This window comes from Platalea leucorodia (genome assembly GCF_965183815.1).
Source record: "Platalea leucorodia genome assembly, chromosome: 4".
Lineage (NCBI taxonomy): Eukaryota > Metazoa > Chordata > Aves > Pelecaniformes > Threskiornithidae > Platalea > Platalea leucorodia.
In genome coordinates, this window is record NC_138826.1 from 41,846,845 (window position 1) to 41,874,564 (window position 27,720).

At 48.3% G+C, this 27,720-nt stretch overlaps 1 pseudogene across 1 annotated transcript in view; it reads left to right on the forward strand.

The window, feature by feature from the left end:
* LOC309588984 overlaps nt 1-26,999 on the forward strand; it is a 42,581-nt pseudogene extending 15,582 nt beyond the window's left edge. The window contains exons 4-21 of the transcript in view: nt 5,878-5,967; nt 6,534-6,699; nt 8,047-8,245; nt 8,504-8,613; nt 9,050-9,186; nt 9,625-9,767; nt 10,923-10,994; nt 11,744-11,810; nt 12,895-13,121; nt 20,019-20,130; nt 21,168-21,285; nt 21,904-22,102; nt 23,026-23,135; nt 23,851-23,996; nt 24,601-24,747; nt 25,442-25,513; nt 26,571-26,636; nt 26,766-26,999. The product of the transcript in view is annotated as an uncharacterized misc_RNA (transcript). The remainder of the gene's footprint in view (nt 1-5,877; nt 5,968-6,533; nt 6,700-8,046; nt 8,246-8,503; nt 8,614-9,049; nt 9,187-9,624; nt 9,768-10,922; nt 10,995-11,743; nt 11,811-12,894; nt 13,122-20,018; nt 20,131-21,167; nt 21,286-21,903; nt 22,103-23,025; nt 23,136-23,850; nt 23,997-24,600; nt 24,748-25,441; nt 25,514-26,570; nt 26,637-26,765) is intronic.
* The last annotated feature ends 721 nt before the right edge of the window (nt 27,000-27,720 follow it).

A 27,720-nucleotide genomic window follows, 5' to 3' on the forward strand; every position in this document is an offset into this window, starting at 1 on the left:
GCTACCGATCCAGACATTTCTCCTAATTGCCTATAGAATAACTCATCAGTGCTTACATCCTGGCTGGGCAATCAGTAGTAGATACCCACTACAACATCTCCTTTGTTTTCCATCCCCCTAATCCTCACCCAGAGGCTCTCAACCACATCATCACTGACTGTAAGGGCTGTACCATCAAACCTCTCCCTTACATATAGTGCAACACCTCCACCTTGCCTGCCCTGCCTACCCCTCCTGAACAGCCTGTATCCTTCTATCCCAGCACTCCAGGCGCTGGACTCATTCCACCAAGTCTCACCAATACCAATGATATCGTAGCTCTGGGAACTGGCCAATGCTTCGAGTTCATCCTATTTGTTTCTCATACTGCGTGCATTGGTGTGCAAGCATTTCAGGTGCACTCCTGAGCCCTCCATGCTCCCAGGAGCAGTGTAAATGTTCCCACTAGCACTGAATGAAGAGCAGGAACAGATAGCAGTCTGAAGGTTGTACTAGGCTCTGCAGTTGTCCGGTGACTTCCCTAATTCAGGCCCCAGGGAGGCAGCAAACTTCCCTGAAAAGAGGGTCTGGTCTGCAAACAAGTGCTTCCATTGCGCACAGGAGGGTATCACCAATGACCATAACTCATCACTGTTTCTTCTTGGCACTGGTCTTAATGCAGGTTTTGTTGCAAGGTGTTGGTCTCTTTGACCTTGGCAAGACTGCTTGCACAGGTTCCTCCTCTGTCTCTCATGCACTTCATCTACCGTACCCAGGGCCTTGTACTTGTTCTGTAAGGGTATCTTAGAAGATAAGGAGGGGTTTCTCTTACCACTCTGTGCTGTAACCTTCTTCCACCCCTCCTTGTCCCTTGTGATGCTGCCTTCCTCCTGGCACAAAGCAGATCTTGGACCTGCCTCTGTAGTGGCCACGCTGAGTTGGCTTCTATGTATCAGATATGGCAGAGTACAGCTCCATTGATCAGTCTCCCTCTCAGCTTCTCGACTACTCCTCAGTCTGCCCATCTCCTCCTGCAGCTCGGCCACCAGGCAGAGCAGTTCATCAATCTGGTCACACCTCCCACAGGCTTGCTTGCAATCACTTTCCACCCCTAGGAATATCCCTTCACACATCCCATGCCAGAAACCTGTGTGGTTGCATGCGTTCAAGCAGGAGCTCTGTCTGGGTGGCTACATTGGTTCTACTAGGTGCTAGAAGCTCAGGAGAAGCAGAAGATACTGCTTTTTGCCAGGTAGTCACCATGCTGCTGCCGCTGCTGGTGCTCCTTGCACTGCTCCGGCATCCGTTGCAATTGCACTGCTCCAGCATCCAATGTGACCTGGCTTTTATGAAAAAAAAATTTAATCTGGCTATAGGTGTGTCCCTAAACGTCATGTATCTATCTTTCAAAAAATTGCATTCCAAACAGTTTCAAAAGGCAGCAAAAACTTTCAAAAATTTGAAAAAATCTAAGAAAATTCAAAATGTACAGATGTTAAAATCTCTGAAAAATCCATTTCAAAAATCAAGCAAGTCCAAAGGTCCCTCTTTCTGCGCTGTTATGCAGGCTGGTAGTCAGCAACATTTTCACATTTCCTTGAACGCCAAGTGCTCTGGTTCGCTGGCTCACAGCTGGACAGAAACTGCATCCCCCGGCACTACGGGCAGATAAAACCCATACGTGGTGGATGTTCACTCCCGTGACTCACACCATGTTCACACCAGTCCTGTTGGGATCCAGTACTAACAGCAGCCCCGATGAGCAAGCAGTCCAATGGTTCACCTTGCAGTTGCTTTCAAGTAATCCCTTCCTCTCTCTCCCCCCTTCAGTGGGTGTCTGTTACAAGAGGAAAATAAAATGACTTTTAAAACCTATGGAATAAGCTTGTTTTTTAAGCTCAGAATTCTTAATTTTTATTCCAATTTTGTAGATGGATTTTTTTAATTGCTTCTAGACAGATAAGAGAAATACATTGCTTCTCCAGTAATGACCTTCACTTTGAAGCCTGGAAGCCTGGATTGTGCTGCGGTGCTGAGCCTAGCAAGCCCCCTACAGCATCTCCCTTGTTAGCTGATCCTTGGTACGCACTGCATGCTGCAGCCCTTCCCTGTTCAGGGCCAGATGTTGGGCTGAGCTTGCATCTTCCCAACATAGACCCGTTCTACAACCCTCTGCCTGGCTGGGGATGCCAACGCAGTCCAGATGTCCCATCAGCTGCAGGCTGGTCTCCTTTCAGCAGATGGCAGATAAGCCTGCCAGCAAGAAAATGTTGATGCTTCGAGATCTGATTGTGGCTGTTTTTCCTGACTCTCTCATGCCTTAATAGTCCATGTAGTAATTCACCCTGAATTGATGTCATTCTGGGGGCCTCCCAGCCCAATTTTTTCCGTGCTGCAGGAGAGGCGGGGAGTACCCCTGGGGCTGCAGCACTGGCAATAGTGAGATACCGGCTGGGGCTGGTGCAGAGAGGAGTGAGGGGATGGCGAGGGGCACATCTGCATCCTGGTGGTGCACAACACCTCATCAGATGTGCTGGATCCTCTCTGGAGAGTCTCCATCCCACAGCAAGAGCTGTGTCATGGTCTGCATGCTGGAAATATCTGGGAACACCTTGCTGAAGGCTCAGCTCCTGCTCTGCTTTCTCTCCATCAGACTCAAGTTACAGGGGAAGTAATGTGGCCCCAGACTTGATGCAAGGACCAGAAGTGGCCATAGCTCCACCAGGATCCTCTCTGATGTCCTGTCCCCAAAAGGAAGGCAAGTTATCTTGGCATTTATATATGCTGGGAGGAAGAGGGGGTGATTTCTTGTCTCAGCATATTTGATTCTGTTTTTCCACCTCTCCTCCTCTCCCTGCAGGGGAAAAATCAGACTCTGGTCTGAGTCACCGTTCGTGCAAGGGTGAGCCAGGCTGGGAGGGCTTCTAGCACTGCCTCCAGGTAGTCTTTAGTAAAGACCAGTCATTACAGCTTCAGATCAAGGTGGAATTATTTAGGCTTTCCAAAGAATGCATGTTTGCATTTTAGCAAGCGTGGCTTGGCCAGACCTGGCAGGTATTGACACCAGCAGAGGCGACAGGAGCCTGCAGGGTGCAAAGCCAGCACTGGGTCACTGCAGTGTGCCAGTGCGTGGGCACATTGGCAAGGAGCGGAGAGGCGGCCTCGAAGGCAGTGCTGCCAAAAATGACACCCACAGCCCGTGCCACCCCTGTATGTCCCTGCAGGGAGCTCCTCAGCCACTGGGCAGTGGCTGGCCAAAGGCACTGCCAGCTAGGAAGAGGCAAAGTCTGTGGGACAAGCGCAGGATGGGCAAAACACATCAACAAGGGCTGTGATAAGTGCCCACAGAGATAACTGACTCCAACACCAGCCCCTTGCACCAATGCCAGCCCCATGCACCAACACCAGCCCCGTGCACCAAAGCCAGCCCCATGTACCAACGCCAGCCCTGTGCACCAATATCAGTCCCATGCACCAACATTGGCCCCATGCACCAACATCGGCCCTGTACACCAACACCAGCCCCATACACTAAAGGCAGCCTCAGTGCAGCTCGAGAGTGGTCCAGAGGTTGCACATCCTCCAGTCCACAGAGGTGACAGGTGACATCAGATGATGCTGTGCTGCACCAAGTGGAAATAACCAGTTTGTTACAGCTCTCAACTCTTCTGTAGTGCCACAAAAATATTCCCAAGTGAGCCCGGGTAGGAAGGGTGTCTTCTTTCAGAGCAGACTCCAGCCCTCAGGTAAATTACATGTTTGCAGGAGGAAGGATTGGAAGAGGCAGCGGCGACCTGTGACACTCCTGAATGCATGGAGCAGAGGCAATAATAGCCTAATGCATGGTGGATGAGAGCAGCATGCTCTGGCGGTGAGGACCTCCTGCTTGGCAGACATCAGGAAGAAAGGCACTCAACGCCTCTTGTGTTGCAGCGCCTGGACAGTGATGGGTAATCCTTCCTCCTTGGGTGCCTCTGCCTTTGCTCAGGCTGCCAGCAAAGGGTCACCCCTGGGGACAGCAGGAGAGAGCTGTAGGTAGTTGAAGAGCCCTGCAGATGGGACAGTGGGGCTTCCCTGGGAGTCCTGGGTCTGAAGGAAAGTCATTCCTGTCGTTCCTTCTTGCGGGAGGGGTGGTGGAAGCACTCAGGGGTCAGGACCATGCTACTGGTGGAAGAGGTTTCACCCTGCTGCACCTCTTGGAGGTCACCAAGAGCTCTCAAGGTCTGTTGAGCTGAGGGACCCTTCACAAAGGGAATATTTTTGCAGGTTGGCTGTTGGGAGGGAAAGGCCATCCCGAGCAAGGCTCTTCCCTTGAATTTGCACGCTATTCTACTGATGTTACGCCATAAAAATGCTTTCTGTCTCTCCTTGCTTTTCTGAAAGGCTCAGTCTTAAAAATAATGAGACCAGAGTCTTCTGGGGCCAGGCAGCTGAGGAAGGGCTGTTTTGAGTGCGCGTGGCTGCTGCCCTTGCTGTGCCTCCCACCTCTGCCCGTGTGTCCCAGAGATCCATGTGCTCCTCAGGAGCATCCCAGGAATGATCCCTCAACCGCCCTTCCCCAGGGAAGGAGAGCCCCGCTGCTCAGCAGGGATGTCGGCAGTGACAGGCAATGCAACGAGGGGTTCCTGGCCCCAAATCACAGCCGGGGGGGTTCAGGGTGGAGGTGGGGAACACTTCTTCCCCCAGAGTGGGGAGCAGCCAAGGGAGGTGGGGTGTCACTGTTCTGGGGGGGGCAGTCAGGGCTCTGCTGGGCCAAACCACAGCCACCACGACCTCATGCTGCCGATACCCCACTGTGAGCAGGAAGGTGGACAAGGGGTTTCGCGAGGTCCACTCCAGCAGAGCAGCAGTGTCTGCATGATATTCCATGTATCTGCTCCAGAGACAGCAGAGGGAGCAGGTGGCCTTTTCCCCAGCTGCAAAACCACCTCCTGCAGCATGGGAAGCCAGTGCCTCCAGCAGAAGAGAGAAGGGACAATGAGGGTTAGCTGGGAAATGACAGAAACTTGCTAGTTGTTCTCCTATCTTTTCCCAGGAAGATATTTTGCAGGGAAGAAATGGGGTGAATGCAAGATACCTGGCGCTGGTATCTGGCTGTGATCGCTGCTTCCCATGCTGCCCAGCACAGGCACATGCATTCGGCGGGGATTTGGCAGGGCTCCTTGCTGTGAGCTCCATGCAATTTAAGTATTTAACCATGTTATACAAGAACTGAGGCAGTATTTCTGTTGCAAATTTGTTGTCTCCAAAAAATAAAATGATAGTAAGATATCTTACTACTTACTTACAAAGCAGATACTTCAAAACCCCTCCCAGGAAAAACAGCAGGTCTCCTTGGATAGTATTTCACTTAGGTTTGCAAAAACAACTCAAGTGTGTCGCGAGGTCCCTTTCAGCCATAAGGAGAGCCCAACCAAATCCCATTATTTGGTTTCATATTAAGAACAAAACCTCCATGGTCCTGAAACTTAAAATAGGGTGGTTTACTCCTGATTAGTTCAGTTATCAGTTTAACCAAATAATCTATTCTTCTGACCATCCAAGCCATCATTTTAAATGAATAGTCTATAATCATCCCCTCAAAGACCAGATTTGCCTAGGAGGGCATAGCTGTATACATGCACATGCATTTTTCTGAATACAAGGATCTGATGGAGAATGTGTGATTAAAATGTGATGGAGTTTGGACTCTGGCATTGTTCAAGATAAGGAAAATGGGCCATTTTTTGAACCAATTAGATGATTTCAAATTTATAATTATTTCACCTGTTGGGAGGTCAGGTTGATATACTAACAGAAGTGTAGTGCAGGCCAAGTGAAATGTGTGCAATCCCTACCTTCTGTGTCAGTTCCATCAATGATATGTCTCACACTGATCATGTTGACAATGTTTTGCAGAGCACCATGATGTGGCTATTTGTAACCATCACTTATTTAATGTGCATCAGTGACGAGTCAGATGCAAGCCCCAAGGCATCCATGGATGTTGTAAGTCCTGATTTCTCTCCCTTCTTTTCCTGCTTGGGCATGGAAGCTACCTATGCTGCCATAGTCTGGACAGGACCCGTCTCTATGTCTGTATCCTCACCGGGGTTTGGTACCAGGGTTTTATTAGAGCTTTAGTCTCCCTGTGCTTATGTACACAGAGATTTATGGCAGACATTTATGGGGGAGTTCAGTCCAAGCCAACAGCTTTGGTCAACGCAGCTGTCTCAAGCTTGGAGCTTCACTGTTATCGCTGCCCTGCTCTTCACAAATGTTGATTGCAACATGAAAAGCAACAATGGGTCTTTCTTTACCAGACCTGCTCAGGAAGTAAGGAAAACTCACACCTGCCAAAAATTTTAGCTGAAGTCATGACATCACCTCAGCGTTGGTGGAAGGGACATTCGGAGATCCCTACTCCACCCTCCTGCTAACAGCAGGAGTCACCACCACCACCAGCTCAGGGCAGCCACTGTTGGCTTCGCCCAGTCGGTCTCCCTGATACCCTCAGGGATGGAGACCCTCACCTCCCTGAGGACCTGTCGCATGCTGTCCTTCCCTTCCCACAGGGTGAAATTGTCTGCTACCATGGGTACCCCTATGAGGAGCATGAAGTGGTGACAGACGACAGCTATTACCTCACCATGCAGAGGATTCCTCACGGTAGAGACAACCCAGGAAGCATGAGCACCTCCCACGAAGCAGAGGCACAGGGCTCCAGCATGTTCTATCCCTGTAAGTGCCATGAGAAAGTTGGCCTGCCTGTCCAGGGACCCTGAGAGCTTTGCTGGGCTGGAGTAGGTCATGGTCAGGGCTGCCTCGTCATGGGCTGGGTCCTCAAAGAGACAACTTTCCCTGTAGGATTAACCTCAGGAGCAGAAGAAATGCAGGTGCCCACCATGCCGACCTTCTTGTTCTGAGAGGATCTGCTCCTAAGAGAAAGGAAAAGATAAGGAGAATGAATGGGACAGAGAAATCTTGCCCCAGGTTTTACCTAAGCTCAAAGCCAGCCAGTGGAGCAGCAAAAAGCCATTTGTCAGCAAAAAAACCCACATGTCCAATCCAATGCCATCTCACCATTTTGGCTCCTTTCTGATCTTCACTTGAACCACTGTTTCAAAGTGGAGGGGGTGATGCCCCATTCTTGGCAGGCTGTCCCTCTTCTGGGAAGCAGGAGAACTGGAGTATGAACATAGCAAATAAGTGTAAAAAGCCAGACTTCCATTCAGGACACTTTGTCCTCAGCTGTCCAGGGTGGAAATGTGAGTCTTATATTGAGGGTTTAAAAACCAATGGGAAAAAGAGGAAAAAAAGGAAAAGAAAAGAACGTCACTTTTATTTCAACTTTTTCATGCTGCAACCTGTGGCTGCCCTACTGCATGAATTCAGATATCCTTACGATGACCCTGTTGTGGCTGTGAAGTTGGATCTGCTTTCAGCAGGGTATTGGAGCATAGACCTCCAGAGGTCCTTTCCAAACTGAACCTTTCCCTAATCTCTCTTCTACTCTCTTCCTACAGCACTTCAGGCTTCCTGGTCCTTTGTAACAAAGATCTTAAGTTTGTTCTGGGGAGCTGAGAGTTGCCCATATGGCTTAAATTGGGCAGAAGTGGGTGGAGGAGATGCTCTTCACCCTTCCACTACCCGCGTCTCTTGCAATGGGGCATCATGGTGTTGCCGTGCCGTGGGAGGTACTTAGACTCTGCTGGGTTTTCGATGTCTCCTGCTCAGAGCCGGAGTACCTGAGCACCATGAGGAGGGTGGTCTCCACGCAAAGGGCACAGTCAATGTCCAGACAGACATGAGGCTTGGTTTCTTTCTTCCTGGGAGCATGATTTACTGAGCTCTATTCAGTGTGGAGCTCAAACTTTTTTTTGAGATTCGCTATATCGATTTTCTCTGCCCTGGGATAACCAAAGACCCTAGTTCAAAAACACCTCTCCAAAGAGGCTGAGGACATAGGTGACCATCTCCCTGCACTGGAGTCACTTCCCCAGGGAGCTACTGCCAAAGCCATACCTGGGTGTGAACAGTCAGTTTTGCTAGTGGTCAGAGAAAATGTTCCTCCTCTTCTTTCTTCAGCTCCAAAGCCCACAGACCTCCTGCAGCATGGCCTGGTGTTGGAGGGAAGCAACTGGCTTACCAACTTGCCCAACAGCAGCCTGGGCTTCATCCTCACTGACACTGGCTACGATGTCTGGATCGGAAACAGCCAGGGGAATAGCTGGTCACAAAAGCACAGAGAGTTTGAGTTTCACCAGCAGGAATACTCAGCTTACAGGTATTTTCTGTGCAACTGAAGGGTGAGCAGGTACCTGGTATCCTCAGCAGTGTCTGTAGGCTGGAGGAGCAGCGCCGCTGACAGTCACACCATCTGTCAGTGGGCATAAACCAACACCACTAAGATGCCATAGGGATGCCCATACCTGCCAGAGCCCTCGCCCGCTCCCCAAATAGTCATAGCACCACTTGCTGTGTCCTGCCCGTCACTCTCAAGGTCAGCAACAGTAATTTTGTCATGTGCCTGTCTCCATTGCAGCTTTCATGAAATGGCCATGTATGACCTTCCAGCAACGATCAACTATATTCTGCAGAAAACTGGACAGGAGCAGTTATACTACGTGGCTTACTCTCAAGGCACCATCACAGGTACTTAGGAGATCAGACCACTGTCAGAGTTACATTACATTAGCTGTGCACCTCCGGTTTGGGAGTGTTCTCCTGAAAACCTGGACAGGGAGAGTAACATCCAGGCATGTCCAAACAACGAAGGGAAAAGAGCAGGTGAAAATCCCAGTTCACTTTAACAGAACAGTTTTGAGCAGTGACAGCCCAAAAACAGTTGCAGTGATGGCTTTTGGTGCATCCCACTGCTGCCAGAGCCCCAAGAAGAGCTTGCAGGAGCTGCAGCTGGGCTGAGCAGTCAGGCTGGGAGCTGAAATGCATCAGCAGCAAAGGCTTCAGGTCAAGTCACCAACCTGCTAGAACCACCTCCAAGGGTCCTTCCAATGGGCACACACGCCTGGGAGTCAACAACTCCTTCAGAGATAAGAGGGTAGGGTCTGCTTCCTTATCCCTCTTGCAGGTTTCATTGCGTTTTCATCCATTCCCAAGCTGGATCGCAAAATCAAGATGTTTTTCGCTTTGGCTCCTATCACCACAAGCTCAAATATGAAGTCACCCTTGGTAAGGGTCTTTGACATCCCCAAATGGCTGGTTAAGGTATGTCCTTGCCACATGCTTGTCTAGTGTGAAGGGGAAGGAGGGAAGGGGAAGGTCTCATCACCTGAGACATGCAGTGCTTGTACATCACTTCCATTTCCCTGCCCTCTGTGTGCCCTTTGCATTGAGCAGGTACACTACTACACTCTTGAGCCTGCGGGGCATTAAACAGTGTAAAGCATGCTCCTGTCCAGCCCTAATCAGAGAAGAGCTATTTCTAAATATTGGTTTTGGGTCCATCCTCCTAGGAGAAACCTGTTCTAGGAAGATCAGGGCTCTTCCAGGGCCATGGCTATTTCTGAAAAGACAAAATTACAAAGCACAGCAAAGCTGTGGCAAGGAAGACAGCAACTTTCAGGGATGAGTGGAGAGGTGGGGAGTGTCTGGAGGCAAAAGAGGAATGTGAACCACACTGATCAACGCCTTTGACTTTCACAGCTCATTTTATGATGCACAGTGGTCTTCAATAAGGGCAAGATCTTGCAGAAAGTGATTTCCAGTCTGTGCAGCTATCTCATCTTGAAAAGCTTTTGCTCCTTGGTCCTTTACTTGCCTGGTGGTTTACCAACAGCTTAAATGTGGTATGTACACTCCAGTTTATCTTTTAAGTGATCCAGTTTCTCATTGTTTGAGCTCAGTTTGTCAACTGGCTGCCTTCACCTGGCTTTTTGCATTTTCAATTCATCAAAAAATCTGGCCATTGCATCAGCATTTTGCAATCTGGCCATTGCGTTGGCCATTGCGATTCTCTTGCATTGGCACTAGAGGAAAACTCAGAGTGCACACAAGGCCACACAGCCACCGGGCACGTTGTCCCCCCAGCAGGAATGATGCCAAAGGGGAGAGTGCAAAAATTCATTTGGTGCTCCAGGGATTCCCAGAGTTTCTCTTTCACTAAGTGATTTGTAATTTCACATATGTTTTAATAACAAAATGGGCTCTTATGGAACAAAATCCCCTTCAATCCACTGCTAGGAGAGGTGGGCCCTCGGACTCTTCAATCTGCCATCCCTTAGAACATACTTATCACCAAATCAGAGCCTTTCCCTGTGCTCCACTCCACTGAACACGGAGTCCTAGAAAAATTCAGGCTGGAGGCACCAGGGTGGGAGTCTCCAACCCAACCCCGCTCCCATTGCTTGGGGACATGTCCAGCCCAGGAAGGGGTATTTCCTTGGGGCCAGCCAAAATCTCAAGGTCCAGATCCTGCCACAAACTGCTCATGTGAATAAAATCAGAGACAGGTCCATGTAGAGTACCAAGCAATAATAGCTTGATCATGGATGGAGTCAGAGCTGGGCCACTGTTTCTCAAGGAAAGCGTCTGTGTAATTTCTTAATATTCCAAGGAGGAAACGCATTAGAAACAACATGTAGAGCTACTGTGACGAGTTGCAGATTGTGTTTGCAAAAGAATTCTGAGCACAAGATATGGAGTTTTACTTTGGTTTGAAAACCACAAAGACTCATAACATGACCCAGCATCCCATTGGAATTGCTCAGCTTACTGAAAGGAGCTCTACAGCACCCTTCGTGCTGCTGTCTGTGGTGTGTGTTTGCACAGCATGTGGCTAAGCTGTGCCTTCACAGAGTTAAGATGAAGCAGTTTGTACAAATGCAAGCTCTAGCTAGTCTGTGTGAATGAAAGACTCGTGTGGCTACTGAACAGGATCAGTTTTATTTCTAATGGAATTTCCCTCCATGCAGAGAAGAAATGTCTCCAATGGTTTCTTGCAGAGCCGCATAGATGTCTACCTGTCCCACTAGCCTGATTGAACATCCCTAAAAAACATGTTACATTGGCACCAGGTAGTATTTCCTGCTGCAGAATAAGATTGCATGCAACCGGGGCCCATGTTCTCTTCTCTCAGCTGCTGAGGACCTCTTCTCAATGCTTGGGTATAATCCGCCATCGCCCTCCCTGCAGAGCTATATTAGAGAGAAAGGGGAAAATTGACGTGAAACACTGGTGCAGATGCAGTTCTTTTGGCCATGACTTTCAATAAAAGATGACCAAGAGTCTTTGGAGCTGGTAGGAGATGGAGGTGGAAGCAAAAACTGGTAATAAACCAGCACAGGAGATGCTAGAGTAAAGGCTAAGAGCTGAGGGTCAGTAGAGACAACTAATCATACAACAATTAATCATGGAAAACATGCACAGACTCATATCCTTCTGTTGTAGACATTGACCATGACAGACAAAGGAAATGCCCAAAGGTCTGATTCTTGTCTTCCTTGAGGCTAGTTCTTGATTGTACAGTAGGTGCACTGTGGGTTTCTGGGGCCTCAGTCTCCAGACATTTACATTCTGCAGCTTGCCAGCCACCCGAGAGAGGATGGATGAAAGACATGAGCAATGCCAGACAGTCTTGCACGCCATGCTGAGATCTTCCTGGGGGTTGAGCTCTCCTCCCAAAAGACAGTATCACACATAACAAATAGCATCGTCGAGGCTTGGTGGCAGGAGGGAGCAGTGTGGTTCCCCAGTCACCTCCTTTATCTTTCTTATGGTCCCCTCTAATGCATGGATAATAAACACAGCTCTCCCCCTTTTCCAGCTCTATCCAACAGGGGAATTCAAATATTATGATTACAGCAGTAACAACATGCTTCTGTTAGCAAACTATTAATTGAGGCTTTGAATATTATTGTGCATTTAAGAATAGTTATTGTATAGGGTAATTTAGAAAAGAAAAAATACATGAATTGTATAACTACAGGTGTTTTATATTAATCTAAGTCCATGCTACACTGCTCATTTTGTCCCTATATAGCCCTATCCCATGACTGGATTAATCACCAGCAGAGTTAATCAGTAGATAAAGATAGATGTAGTAAGAAAAGATGAATAATTGAACTGCTGATTAAGACATTTTAACTGATGTAGACATTAGACGAGAATAAGGGTAAGGTAAGCATTCATCATATAAGTTGAGAGGTCAGATTCTTAAAATTTAAAGATGGTTTTAAATAGAGCATTGTGAAACTAGACATAGAAATAAATTACTTTTATGATCTTGCATCGGACCAGTGGTTGAAGTGGTCTACGTGGTCAATAAACAAGAACTGAAACGGAATGCAAAGAACTGGTTTACCAATGGAAAATCAAGAACTTCATGCTGACCAGAAGAATGAAGAATTGAGAACACAGTGGAAACCTTAGGTGGACTTTGATAATCATGTAATTGTTATAGAAACATATATAAGGTGACAATTGTAACACTTAGTTGCCACTCACTGAGGTGATGGCCCAACTCTGAGATGTTAATAAAGCAAGCCTAGAGATACCCACTTTCTAGTGAAAATTCTTCAACATTTCATTACAACCAGGTAAGAGAAATCCATTCTCATTTGTCAGTTTTAAAAGAGGGGGAAAAAAAAAAAAAGAAAAAAGAAAATTACAATGAAAATATTGCAGTGGCTGAGACTGAATTTTATGGGATTTATGGAATTTACCTTATATGATCAAACAGGTTTGTACCTTTCTTACAAAAAAAGAAGCCTGTAATGTCATTCAGTGATGACTTTTTGACCCTCTGGTGAAAAGCACAGGAGCCCAAGGCATAGTCAGGATCTCTGGTGATAGTTTCTGTACTGTCTCTCAGGATAGGGGAGAAATTCCAAGCAGCAATCAGGAATACTTTGAATTTTTTGCTTGCCTGTGACCTCCCAGGCTATCCTTCCTCAAGCCACACTATTTGTCTTCCAGACACACCTCCCTTCTCTGAGCTGGAAAATATGAAAGCCCCACTTGCTGCATGGTATGGTGGCAGGGACTGGATTTCAACCCCCGAAGATGTAAACATCACACTGTCTCGTATAACCCATGTGGCATACAAAAATTACATTCCCGAATTCCTCCACTTTGATTTCCTTTGGGGGTATTCAAGCTTACGAACAAGTGTACAAAGAAGTTCTTGAACTGATGGAGAAGAGAACCTAGAGTTGGCTTAGAGTAATTGTTGGTTTCTCATTTGACTTCTGGGGCTTCTTTTTTTTTTAGGGGGGGGGAAGTGAAGAAAAAAAGAGGGGAAAAGGCTCATTAAGCTGCTACGCTTGGTTTGGATTGATATTACTTTGGCAAGTGAGGAAAACAAGCCAATCCAATGATCAGGAAAGCATGTATGATTTAGGTTAAATAGGTTGAGCTCCTTGCAGAAGCTGGGCATGGCCCAGTCTCCCAGGTGCCTCACTCATGTGGGTTTCCAGCAACATGCAATTTCAGTGGAATTTGGCTCCTGGTTGCTGTTGCAGGCTCTGGCCTCCCTTCACTTGGGTTCCCAGCTGCAAACACCTGGACAGCAGCTCAGCTCCCTGCTGGATGCTGGTGTTTCATGAGAGTAGGTGTGCTCAGATGGGACCACCTGGTGGGCTGAGCAATGAATCTGGCTAGTGTAGCTTTATCCACCTTCTGGTGACTCTTCTATGCCAAGAATCCCAACATCCCGATGTTTATTTCTTTACTTTACAGTCGGAAGGAGCTAGAAACGTTCTGCCTGGTGACAATGAAAAGAGCTCATGTTTTTTTTCCATGAGAACTGTCCATTTTGCTAACATAGGGAACATCTTTCTCAAATTCATGTTGACTTGAATAACACCAGCCTTGCTCGTACACAAAAGGGTTTTCAATAAGTTCTACCAGGAAACACAATTTTGCACCATTTTAAGCAATATTCCCAAGGCACAAACCAAGCTGGAAAAGTCACCTTTTGCTGGCTCTCAGGAAATGCTTTTGTTTTCCTTATGTGGGAGAGAGAAGAAAAGCCTGGTGGAAGCCAGTAATGAGTCTTAACTGTTTTCAGCTTCTGGATTACACTTCTTAATAACATATTGATTCGGGGAGGAATTGTGAATTTGCCTATTTGTGTCACTATATTCTTAAAATATGCCTAGGAGCAAGCAGGGCAAAGGATAAAGTCCTCTCTCCACAAAGATGTACAAATAATAATAATAATAGTGGTAATAATAAAGTAAGATAGGGTCCACTGGGCTCTGTGTGGTTGTAGTGCCTTAAACCTCCAGAAGAGTAGCGAGGTTTTCAGCACAGACATCTCGCCACGTGCAGGCGAGGGAGAGCTGCTTGCCCAACACTTCCCCTGCTCAGGGATAACTTTCAGTGGCTGAAAGAGATGGGTCACAGAGGGCAGATTGGAGGGTGAGGAGGGGTATTGAGCCCAGCACGACAGCTCTCCAGAGACAAACTGTGGGTCTTAGCAGCACACTTTCATCCAAGTGTCTGGAGATGGTGGGATGGGGCTGTTGGTGCACATCATTGTAGGACAACTGCAGTGGGCTCTGTTTGAGTTACCATCAAAGGGGACCGGCTGCAAAGGTGTTTCTCTTTCCATCCTTACAGCTAGAACTGACCACAGAAGAAAACAGGACGGGGTGAGGTCTCAGGGTGTAAGAATTAGTTATTTACTGCAGGGCTGTGCCCTGGAGAAGCATTCTTACAGGACTGCACTGTGTTCATGCCATGGATGTCAATGCAAATGCAAGATGACTTTTCTGTCTTTGCAAATAAACACCCAAAGCTTGGCAAGATGTTTCCCCAACAGACTTCTGAAAAGTTTGCAAGAACTTATTTAAGTTTAGTTAAAAAGTACTAACTTTTTACTTCTGAAAATTTATAAGAATTACAGGGTTTAGTCTCTTCTCTTTCTGTTCAGGTTATAATGTTTCTGCCACTTCTGTAATTATCTATCATCTGATGCAATGTTTGTATTGTATTATCTTCATTCATTGGCAGTCTCCCATGACGGAACATTTTGTTGAAGTTGTCTAAATCAGATTCTGGAAGTGCTCTGCTCTCTATGGCACTGCTACTTGCTTCCCATCTCCTGTTAAAGGATCAACAACAGTTGAAGCAGTGCATTTTGGAAACAAACAGAATGGTAAATAATCAAGGTGCTTGCAGCATAAATATTGTGATGTTCTGTCATCTGGGATTGTCTTGACCAATAAATGGATTGAGTTACGTGGCAAGCTGTGTTGATCTTGCTGGGACTGGAGTCCTTGCATGTCTCAAGTCTGTCAGGCAAGTCAAAAGTCATCAGGCAGGTCCATGGTGATGGCATAGGTCCAAGGTCAGGCTGAGACATCAGCCCATGATGTCAGGATCCAGACCAACTCAATCTCTTGCCCTTAGACTTCACAACACAGCACAAGGCCTTCACCACCAAAATGAATGTATTCATGGCACAGCAGTGCTCCCTTTTTATTCTCCATGTGTAGTAAACCAACCTAAGTCATATGCCTACATGTGTGGAGGATGTTGGTCATTCAGCCACTTAATTTTCTTCCAGATGTGCTCATGCAAAGCCATTCTTGATCTGCTTGTGTATGGCACACATACACAAGGCAGAAGGCCAAAAGGGATTAAAATTGTGTCACATCCTGTTCAAAATACAGTAGTTACGCCATGTTTGCTGACCTAGAATTTTCTATCATCATTGCAGTCAATGCAAAAAAAGGCAGCACACGCGTGATCTGCGGAGCATATCGTCAGCTCCAGGCTGTGTCCACACTAGAGAGGTGTCCTTCCCACTTGAGGATTATGCACAGGCACATGCTTAAAGTGAATTTGCGCTTTTGTAAGTAACCCTAGGATTGTTTTGGTGTCTGCTTTAAGCAATGTACTGGCCTACGCGGTTATTTAGAAACTGATTTGTACCAGGGTTAATCTAGGATAAGGTTTAATTGAGTTATGTCAAACGGTGTATCGCCTTTTCGTGTTTTTTTGATCCTTAACAACAATCCTGACAACAGTTTCCAGCAGTCACTGGCATTGCTGAGTAGATTCAGAATTTTATTCAGTTGAGGGCATGTTGCTTTATTATTTCAGGAACTATGAGCAATTTCTGTGTTATTTCCTATGTTATTTCCAAATTTTCTTTTGAGATTGCTAGATGAATGCTTAGAAGACAGACCTGGTGACTAGTCTTTGAGACTTGTATTTTTTTATATTGGTACTTTAGGCAGATGGGAATGGTATAAGGCCATGGAAAGTTACAGTTAGCCAAAATCATGATCAGGTATAACTACCTCCAGCACTCTTCACAAGCCTGTGTTGATCTCCATTCCTGACCCTGGACTATGTCATGTGGGACATGTTACTGTTCCCTGAAAGTCTCTGATAGCCTAGCTGAGGGGCTTTAAACTAGGAGAGGAACAACCAGATAAGCACTGCTTTCCTTATCAGGTTCTTTATTTAAGCAAGGTTCTCCAAGGTTACTGCAAGGGAATCATGCTTATCTGGCAGGAATTACACAAGAGTTGATGTTCTCTTATTGCTAAAATCAGAATGATACTCTCTTTCCCAGTTCAGGATGCCAAGACCAGATGACAGCTAGTTAAGCATCTCCCTGCTTGTGACTGGCTTACCCTTGTGCTTGGCAAGAGGCAACAGATAAAAGGTAACAACCAGCATCCTGGGTGTACAGTCCAGTGGCTTGTACGTGCATGAAAGCACCAGGAGAAACACCAGAGCAGGAGTTAGAGGAATGGTATGCATTGACAGCCAAGGACATGATTAACCACTAATCAAACTGGTAAGCACTGAGGAATGTGTTGCTTGCACCATGATGTACCACAGAGAAGGTGACTCATCAGCAGAAGACCTGCACCTGTTAACAGAAGGACAGCAGTGGGGATACAGCACATTTCATGGGCTGTTTCTCTTCCTGTTAGCCCAACAGCAGGATGCGTTACAGTCCTATGATACCTCAAACAAGAAAATGAAGGACACCCAGCAGCAATGTTGCCTAATATTTATGAAGCGTGAAGTTAACAAGATGCAGAAGCAAAATATCACACCATAGTGATTTTGACTCCTAAGGGACCTTAGAGGCCAAGAAAGAGTTGGCCTTTGGGCCTCAAGCAGAACCCAGAAGGCATATGGCAGCCCTTGCCTCCCATGTCACACTTAGGTGATCTTGGCCAGACCACGTGGATACACACATTTTGGCCCCTCTGAGAATGTATGTGTGAGAGTGCTGATTGGTACAGTCTACTTGGTTAGAAAGTTAAGTAAAATACCTTTCTGTTTCTAAATGGTCTTGGGTTTTCCTACATTAGTTCCCACAACAATACTGTAAAAATATCCTGTGAGTGTGGTTATACAGCTTTATTTTAAGATGCCCATGACAGTGTATGTAATATTTGTTTGTGCACCCTACCATGTATTATGGGGTCCTGACACTGTAGGTTAATTCTAGTGACTAATTACAATTCTGTTAAGGGTACCATAACAGCTGTATTGTGATGGTATTGCTCTTTCCACCTAAATTTGCACCTATGTGTCAAAACACCCACCTCTGGTCTCCTAACTTCAAATAACTCAAAGGTCTTAATTTCTTCTTTTGTCTAAGCTACAGAAGAGTTTCTCAGTAAAAAGCTAGCTGCTCTTTGTTGGCAACTTCTCTCCTTCCTACCACAGTTATGATAGGTAGTAGTGCAAAATCACACACTAGCCACAGCACTGATACACTGGTCTGATAGCCTTGTCCCCCGGCCTGAGGATGCTGGAGAAGTCTTTACTGTCTTTCCAACCTCTGTCAGTACCTAGTACTAGTACTTAGTACTTCTGCTAGATAACTAGTACTCAGTGGAGGTAGAAGGCAGCAGACTTGACAGTGGATGAAGTAGCTGACCATACAAGTAAATGGTGAGGTATGTCTTGATGCTGTTGAAGGAAACCTGATGGTAGAGTAGAAAAACACAAGCTGGGTAGGGGTTTCTCCATCCATACGGTGTTCTTTAACTCCTCTTGGGACACACACTGGAATTGCCCTCTACACAACCTGTAAAGTCCATCTTATGTAGTGGGATTTTTGTGCTCATGGGAGTGGGAAGACATTTTCAAAAGGCCAAAGCAGACAGAGGGACAGAAGTAAGGTAATGAAACAGTGAAGGCTCTGGCCACACCCACTGTCAGGAAGATAGCACCCACACACACAGTCCCTTTGTGTCAGAGGCTGCGGCACTAATAGAAAATTACAGTCTGGTGGATGGAGTAACATAGGCAGGTTTTGGGCTGTGTTTCACAGCTCGCATACTGCTCATAGACTATGGCTGGTATGAACATTAGAAGTCAACCTAATCCATGACCAGGAAACATATACTCAAGTAGAGTACCTGGTAGCCAACCGACGGCTCGATCTTTTAGGTGGCTATCAAGCAGCTACAGAAAGGCATAGGTTGTAAGGTCACGGGCTAGAGGTGGAGAACAAACACTGTGCAATACCTGTCTCTTCAGTCAAATGGAGGCATTGCACAAGCTCTCCTCTGCTCTGCCATCCATTGGCAAGACACTAAGCTTGCTGCTTTTCCCGAAATCATTCCAGAGGTTTTACAAACTGCCAGTTGCAAATACAATACCACTTGGGCAAAAGGGCTATGTGGAGGTTGCCTGGGCCACTGTCACTTTTGAAGAGTGGTGTAATCACCGAGTGTTTCGCACCCAGGCAGGCAGTGAAGCCTAACCTGTCTTTGGTGTGTCTATGGAGAGGTTGGCATGCTCCTGAGGCCTTGTGAAGCTGGTGGAGCCCAAGTCCTGTCACTGCCCCAGGAGCTCTTCTAAGAGGCATTCCCAAGGTCCCCTGGGAGTTAGGAACTGACCCTTTACAAAGAAAATCTTTTGACATATTTACTGCAGCTATCATGAGCCTAAGGTGCAAATCCATAGCTGAAATTCCTTGCCACACCACTCCGGCTACTTTTGGAAACATAATCTTTGCAAGCACAAAAGTCATGACCACATGGCCAAGCAGAGGAAGGTATCAAAGATATGACCAGCGCGCACATTGCTTAATTGGAGGACACATGATGTGGTCCAGTGTGGTGCCAACATAGCAGGGCTCTGACACAACGTGCTCTTTTTAACGCTGGTGATGATAGAGCCACCACCATTCACACCACCAGCCTGATCAGATACAACAGTGAGCTCTGTCTGGTAACGTATTCTCCTCCGCGTAATTCAGATTTGCATTGGAGCTATCCTGAGGGTGAAAAAGCATTGATTGCTTTTTTTCTTTGTAACTTGCCTCTTGGTAATACCATAGAGAGGATTACTGGGAATATTTTAGAGGGTAGATATGTCTCACAGTGTGGGACATCCATTGGGAGGAGGAAGAAGGGAGGTAGAGAGTAACCAGAAGGCTGGTGAGAAGTTTTGCGACTCATGCTACTGAGTTGAAGTTAAGCTCTAACTTTTAAGAGCCTGGCGAAGCATTAGAAATCATATATAATATTAACTGTGTATATTAAGAAAAGAGCTCTGCTCGGGACAGGAGTCTCCAAGGCAGTCAGAAAGGTTTCTGTTTTTTTCAGGCTACACTTACTTAATAAATAGTCTTCCTATGAGTCTTTACATGTTTCAGTTCATAGGATCCTTGTGTTAATAGTGGCTTCTGGGTGAAAAAGCTAAACAATAGAGAAACAGCAAAAGTATAGATATGTGTCATATTAATGTGTTCCTTGCGTAGTGTAAACTCTTACTTCAGATTAATTTGCTTTATGTGACTCTTGGCCTGACAGCATTTTCTGTCACTTTAGTTCTTGCATTATAAAGCTGTTTCTCTTCTTTTCACCATTAAAAATACAAAAATGGGTCTTGCCTAGTACCAGATCCAGTCTGTACGGAGGAGTATGAGGAGACTTGCGTGGACTGTAATGGAAGGTGGAATTGGGAATCCCCTCCAGTTCCCCAGCCCAGACCGTGATATGTGGTCTTCAGATACATAAAGAACTTAACCCATTATAACCAAGTAGAAACAGGCATTCATAATAATGTTAAATAATAACAATAATAATAATAATAATAATTTTACACAGACACAAGATGTGGCTGTTTATTGCAATCCTGTTTTTGCTACAAGCACCCATGAGCTCAACTGATGCCATCAAGCAGAAAAAGGCTATAAATCCTGAGACTTTCATGAATGTTGTAAGTCAGAAGTTTGAATTTCCACTCTGAAAGTTTGCAGACATTTAGCTGGGAGAGAGAGGGATAGAGAGTATGTATGTGGAGGGGGCTCGGGTCACCACGTGTGCTGGTTTTGTCGAACAGTGTGATATGACGTGGCCACCATACCATCATTAACAAGCCCTGCTTCCTGAAGGAGTCCTCTTCCTCCCAGCAGTATTAAGTGCAATTATCAGCAGGTCAGTTATAGAAGGGAGTAATCCCAGCATGGATTTGATCAGACATCTTCCTGGAGGGTAGAAAGTTCTGTGTGGCTCCTCGTCTTCAGCTGCAGCAGGTTGCTCAGGGCCGTGTCTAGCCAAGTCCTGAAAGTCTCTCAAGGTGGGTTTAGATGGACCCAAGACTTAGGCAATAAAATTGCTGAAATTAATCTCTTCTGCCAACTGTGTGGGAAAGCGAGCATACAATGATGTGTAGGCAGGATCACAGCTGAATTTCACCAGACTGAAACTTCCCAATCTGTGGGGTTTTCAGAATAAATAAAGCTCGGGCAGAGCCTCAGGAGCCCTGCAACAAATCCTATGGAGCTTGTTCTATTGCCCTTCCAGTCAGCCCAGCTCTGCAGGTTCAATATGCCCTGCCATCTTATCTGCCCCGCACATCAGCTCAGAGTGTGACATGACATGTCCTGCCAACAGTGTCAGCTGTTAATAAATCATTTTGGTTTCAGTCTTTGTTTTTGGAAACATTTCAAATGCATGTGCTGCTGCATGCTGCAGGGGAGCCCTGCTGCAGCCAGATCCCCTCCCGCTCGCAGGCAGAAGCCCACGGCTGAGTGCCTCCTCTTCCCTTGCACGTCTTGCTGGGGCAGGTGTGGGATTCAGGCAGAGCATCCTCTCTCAAAAAAGCCCTCAGAGACACCCCAGGCAAAGCAATGTCCCAGCTGCCACTGTGTTTCAGTTTTGCAAAGGCATCCCAGTGGATGAGGGATGCGCTCTTTGAGTCAAATGAGCACCTTGGCTACGGAAAGCTTTCCACCTGGGTTCTTCTTTCCCCAGAGCCAAATAATCTGCCACAGAGGGTACCCCAGCGAGGAGTATGAAGTCCTGACTCGCGACGGCTACTTTGTCAGCCTGAACAGAATTCCTCATGGGAGAGAAAACCCTGGGAACAGAGGTATGGCTCTATTTCACATGGAAGCCAGAAAAAAAAAACCAAAAACTTAACACAACAAGCAAGTGAAGGGATGAACCTTACCAGGCCAGGGGAGTATTTATTGTTAAAGCAAAAATACCAAATCCATGGTATTTCTCTGATTTACAGTCAAGGCTTTAGCAGCCAGCATAGGAAAGTGTGCATGCAGCACAGCAACCGCCTTTCATATCAAGCAGAGACTTGGTTTTAAGTCTCAGAGGGTGCAGGCACATCTTAAGAGAGCTCCTCATTTAATTTTTTCCCCATAAACTTGTGACTTTGGGGTTTGAACGATCTCAGGGACGAGCCTGTACGTCTGAGCTTTCACATGGTTGTTGTCAGTGGCCATGGTGCTGAGCTTGTACGGATGAGCACCTGGGGTCTGAAAGGCTTAGGAGGGATGTCTGCAGCCCTCCAGCCTGAGACAATGAGAGCAACCACCACAAGACAACTACGGCAAGGATTTCTTCACCAGGAAACACAATTAAAATGCACATTTTATGTCTTCTGGCAGTGCAAGAAAGAGGCTTTATTGGCCTGAATTTGGGGCAAGTAGTGAAATTCTGGGTCAATGAAATGCGCTGTTTCTTTCGCATCCAGGGGCCAAGCCAGTCGTGTTTCTCCAGCACGGGGTGTTTGGAGAAGGCAGCCACTGGGTGGAAAATCTGGCTAACAACAGCCTTGGCTTCATACTAGCAGACTCCGGCTATGACGTCTGGCTGGGAAACAGCCGGGGGACAAGCTGGTCCCGGAGACACCAGCACCTTTCAGCTGACCAGGTTGAATTCTGGGATTTCAGGTGGGCTGGAGCAGATTACAAAAGCATGGCAAACTTCCCTGCCTGTCACTAACCTCTAGGCAGATATGGGTGTCCCCAAGCATGCAAGTCAGAGCACCTAATCCCTGAGTATGGCCTCCCCCAGACCTCCCAGTGATGTGCCCAGGGAGAAAGGAGGTACCTGTGACATGGTGCCAACACCTCCCTGCAGCTGCCTGGCCCTGCCGAGAGTGCAGGGCACTGCTGCCTGCATGGGGGATGCCCATCCTGCAGAGACATCAGCCCTGTCTTGGGCCTCTGCGGGGACCTCCCCAGCCAAGCCCCCCCAGCAAGGTGTCCACAAGTGTCATTGCCACCTCCCTTTCTAGGCATTGTCCACAGAAACCTTCTCTCCAAGAATGGCATTTTAAGCTGCTACTGCTGCTCCAGAGCTGATCTTCAGAGCACTCCTGGGTTTCCCAAGCTCATAAACATGCTTCTAGTAGAAAAAGCTAATGAAGTAGGTCTGCATTTCACCATATCACACTAAAAGGCACAGGGGCAGGAACTGGTGCTCCATTCCCTTCTGGGAAGGAGCATCTCTAGGAGCAGAGCTGGTGCTGTAATCCTGATGAGAGCCAGCTCTGGGTCTGCAGAGCTGCTGTGTATTGCACCCGAATGCACAGCTGTCCAGGCCCTGCACAGTTTCTTTACCGCTAATCATGGTTATGGGAGGACTAAGCCCTTTCAGGGAAGGATGAGGCCATGGCAGGAAGGATGCCTTCAGACTCTCTGCAGTTTTGCCCAGCACAGGGCTCTCCTAGCTCATAGGAATTTTCTCCTGGAAAATCAGCCACAGATGTTAAGCCCTTCAGTACACAAGCAATGCAAGGCAGACAAAATTCACAGGTAAGTTTTCTCTCCTGGTGTTACCTTATAACCAATGCACTACTCCTGTGTTGCAGCTTCCATGAAATGGCAATGTACGACCTCCCAGCCATGATCGACTTTGTTCTGCAGAAGACTGGGCAGAAGCAGATATACTACGTTGGCTACTCCCAGGGCTGCACAATCGGTGCGTTAGAAGGGGTTGCACATCATGCTGCCTGGACCACTTTGAAAACGTTCATTTTGGTGTTTGCAAGCAAAAAGCAGAGAGCTCCCATCTTTGTGGGCTGCCGAGCAGGCAGGCTAGGTAGAAGGTCTCTTGCAGCAAGAAGTCTCACAGCAGCCATGCTTTCCATACAAGCCATCTAGGAGGACCAATGTGCTCCTAGGGTAGTAAGAAAGCTCCTGGAGACCTCAGTAAGCTCCTTGTTGCAAATATAATTCAACCTAGAAAACCAAATTGCAGTGTTCCACATCAAAACCAAAGGCGTTTTGCATGGAAGTCACAGCTTCTGCTTTCTGATGAAATGCATGGTGCTTCTTTTCACCAGCTGGGCCATCAGGGGTATGAGATAACCTCTGTAACGATGATACCCTTTAGCAGTGGTTGATGGAAAATGACAGTACTGTTCCCTTCACCTGGTGAATGGGGCAGGACTTCCCATCTGTGGTAGTCACTGAAGTGCCTCATCAGCCACTTGTAACCATAGGAATAAAGGCGTTATCTCCTTTTGGACATCTCTAGCACTAATGTTAAGCAGAAAGGTGGCAAGAGATCCCAGGTTTCTAATTGGAGCTAATGCCAGCTAAACAGGTTCTGGGCAGCGGGTCCAAGCGAACCCTTGGATTAAGCACCTGAGGAAAGATCGACCAAGTTTCAGGTTGTTTTTCTGTTTTCTCAGCATTCATTGCGTTTTCATCCATGCCAGAACTGGCTCAAAAAATCAAAACGTTTTTTGCCCTGGCTCCAGCAGTGATAATCAAGCACGCCAAAAGTCCCATCATGAAAATGTCCTTCCTTCTGGACAGGAAATTCAAGATGTTTCAGGTAGGGGATTACTCCATGCTCTCCTCCCCCAAACACACCTGTGCTAGAAAAGGGGTCATGCCCAGATGCAGGCCCCTGAGCTATCCAGTGCAGCAGAAAACAGTTAATTCCTGCTGATTTATAAGCATAGACATGATTCTGTGCAAGTGCACTCCTGCACGGTCACTTTGTTGAGTGCGTCTTCCTTCCATCTGTAGGATCTTCAGGTGTTGAAAGTGGGCTTTCTATGGGGGCACTCGTTGAATTCCCAGACAGACTGCCTGGAAAAGAGCAGCTTTACTGTGTTGACTTTAAAGACAGTGAAAAATGAATCCAATGCTTGGAGGGAGGTGGGGGGAAAGAGGAGAGTCCCGCATATTGATTTTCCTGGTGTGCATTCAATCAGCATCACCTCCTGCAATCAGCTGTGCACATCTCAGTGAGGCAGGAGGGCAAAGGAGAAGCAGGTTTGACTCCTGTAGGCACCCTGTGCTGCACATACCCTCACTGCCCAGCTGGTAAGACAGCTCACAGAGACACCGGCCGGCAGTGGGTCAGGGGAGGCAGTCCGAGGGCTAGGCAGCAGGAAGATGCGAGAAATCAACCTTGCCCTTTGCTTCTACAGCTTCTGCTTGGCAGAACGGACGCCTCGCTGTGGATGAGAAAGCTGTGGAGGTTTCTTCCCGAGCTGTGCAGGCACCCGCTGCTGCACAAGCCCTGTGCCAACCTCTTCTTTCTGCTGGGCGGCTACAATGAGAAGAACTTCAATATGGTGGGTGTGCTGCCCTGTGTGGGGGCGAGAGAGCTGGAGCCCCAGGGTGCACCGTTTGGGAGCACCCAGCAGGACCCACTGGCTCTGCCGACCCCCCTGCCTGCTGTCTGTCCCCTCTCTGCGAAACACCCTGCCCAGCCTGCTACAGCTGCTCACCCCCAGTGCTCACAGGCAAGCAGGTGCTCCAAAGCCAACACATGTCCCTCTGCCAAAGCTCTCTCTTGCTGCTTCTCCCTCCCCAGACAGGAAAAGTCCCCAGGCTCTCCTGGGTCAATGTCAGTGGCCAGGTGGCACTTGGTAGCATCTCTGAGTTAGGGCTGCCTGTCACCAAGACCAGCTGTACCTCCCACCAGCACCCCTGGGGTTCAGCCCCTGCTCCCACCCACCCTACATCAAGTCTGCTGAAGCAGCATCTGGGTGACCACAGGTAGTCACGAAGGTCTTGAGCACAGTCCCTGAGCCCAGATGAGGTATCTCCAGGAGCTAGGGGTACCCCATCCTTCATCACCATTCTCCTCCTGGAGCTGTCTCAGAGCAATTGATTTTGAATGAAAATTATGTTCCTGAACCTGACCCAACTCTCTAGGCAGCATGACTCAGCAGTGGCTGTTTTGGGAAATGCATCATCTGGCAACTGCTGTCCTCACTCCCATCCATTGGAAAGCAATGATAGCTTGAATATGTTTCCTTGTAGACACGGCTGGATGTGTACACATCCCACTATCCAGATGGGACATCTGTCAAAAACATGATACACTGGGCCCAGGTAGGTTCCCTGAAATGCAGATGCTTCACCCCTGGGATGGTCCCTTCACTGAGAGTCTGGTGTGTCCAGGGACGATGTGAGAGGTCAGGGATCTTGGACGTTAGCTGTTCATGAGAAAGTAAAAGCAAGAAATTAGGTGTACAGAAGAGGCACTGCATGCAGGATGAGCTGCCCTAGTCCCTCTGGGGACCAGGGGACACTGGGGTGTGTGCCCTGGGCTGTGCCAGGCAGGATGAGGGAAGGGATGGGGAGGCCACAGCTGGATCTGGGACCAGTTTGGGGCTTCCAGTGATCCTCAAAGCAGAGTGAGCCTGGGGACACCAGGGTGATGGCGGCTGGAAGCCAGGGCATACAGAGAGGCTGGGGGAGCTGGGCTTGCTCAGCCAGAGAAGAGGAGGCGAAGGGGGATCCAACAGCGTCTCCTGCTGCCCAAAGGGGTCTTGGAGACACTGGGGCCAGACTCTGCCAGTCTGAGCAACCTGCTGCAGCTGTGGCATTGGCCCTGCTTGACCCCCAACCTGGTGCCTCCTTGCAGAGCCAAATTATAGGTAACAGGGAAGACGAAATAGGTCTTTTTAGTCAATGCAACTATTGTGCAGGTATCTGAGCTTTCGCCACTAGCATAGAAGCAACTCTTATAATAACTGGGCTCACTGATGTCTCTGTACTCTGAGCCCGAAGTGTCATGAGAAGGTAAGGATGATCGGGTTGTTGAAGGAAAACTCGCCAACGTGAAGTCTTCCAGCAGCATCCTGCACACACAGCTGGTGATAAGCAGGTTTTCAGAGGCACAAGTGTTGCACTGGGGCAGCCAAGAAGTCGCATGCAACACCTTGGTTTGTCAACCCATAGCTAGGGACAGGCATGGAGCTGGAGGCCAAAGCATCGTCCTGTTAAAAAAGGTGGAAAGTCTGGCTTTGCAGGGATGCCACCTCCTCCTGCAATGTCCCATGTGAGCACCCTTTCATGATGTGGTCCCTTGAGGAGGTCGGGAGATGCTGGACCCATGCAGTGGTGCTCGCTGGCCTCCCACCGCAGATCTATCCTCTCCTCCCAGGTGATGAAATCAGGAGAATTCAAAGCTTTCGACTATGGCAGCGAAAACCCAGCCGTGTACCACCAGGTAGGAGGCTGCAGCAGCAGTGCTGGCGGCTGGAGAAGCCAGGGGACTGTCCTGGGTGTTGCAGGGACAGACTGGCTTGCTGGGGTTGACCACGGCAGCAGTTCCTCAGTGCCCGCTGTGTCCCTCCAGGAGACACCTCCCTCCTACCGGGTGGAGGAAATGCCTGTGCCCACCGCGGTATGGTCGGGGGGGGAGGACTGGGCGATTGACTCGAGGGATGTCCGCCTGCTGCTGCCCCGCATCACCCATCTCATCACCTACGGCCACATCCCCGACTGGAACCACTGGGACTTCATCTGGGGCTTGGACGCCCCCAGGCGCCTCTACAGCAGCATCCTGGAGCTGATGAAGGGGTCCCAGTAGAGCAGTGGCTCCCCAGGGAGATGCTGGTAGCCTGGCTCCTCTCCCTCAGCTGGAACAGCCTGAGGAGGTGGTGGGACATCCCCTGCTGTCCCCTCCTTCCTGCTGGCCTGACACGCTTGTGGTGACAGTGCTTCCTGCACATCCCTTAGTTGTCGAGGTTTGTCCTCCTCCTTGCTTGAGAGCTCCTCAAGGACCACTGGCACTGTGCAGGCAGGGCAGCGCTGGCATCAGCCAAGACATCGGGGCAGACAGGAGCCACCGGCTGGGCAGTGCTGCTGGCAGGGCCCCAGGGTGATGGTGGAGCTGCGTCCTGGGCTGCACGAAGGACAACAGGGACCCTCCCACGGTGGCTGCCTAGTGGGTCGGGGATTATAGCGCCCAACCCAGGAGGAGAAGGGAGGGAGCTGGGCTTGTTGGGTCTGGCTGTGGGGAGGGGAGGGTGTCTGAGAGCAGCCCCCAGCCACAGCACAGGCAGGGATGGAGGGGATGGATGAGGCCAAATCCTTCTCGTCAGCAACAGGCGATGCAACCAAGGGCCCTGGCCCCTGATCACAGCCCAGGGGGGTTCAGGTTGGACGTGGGGAACTCTTCTGCCCCAGACGGGTCCCCAGGGAGGTGGAGGGTATCCATCCTGGGGGAGAGGGGGCAGTTCAGGACTCAGCTGGGCCAAGCCAGGCACTTGCCTGCATCATTCAGTCCTGAGGCTGAGCAGCTGGAGGTC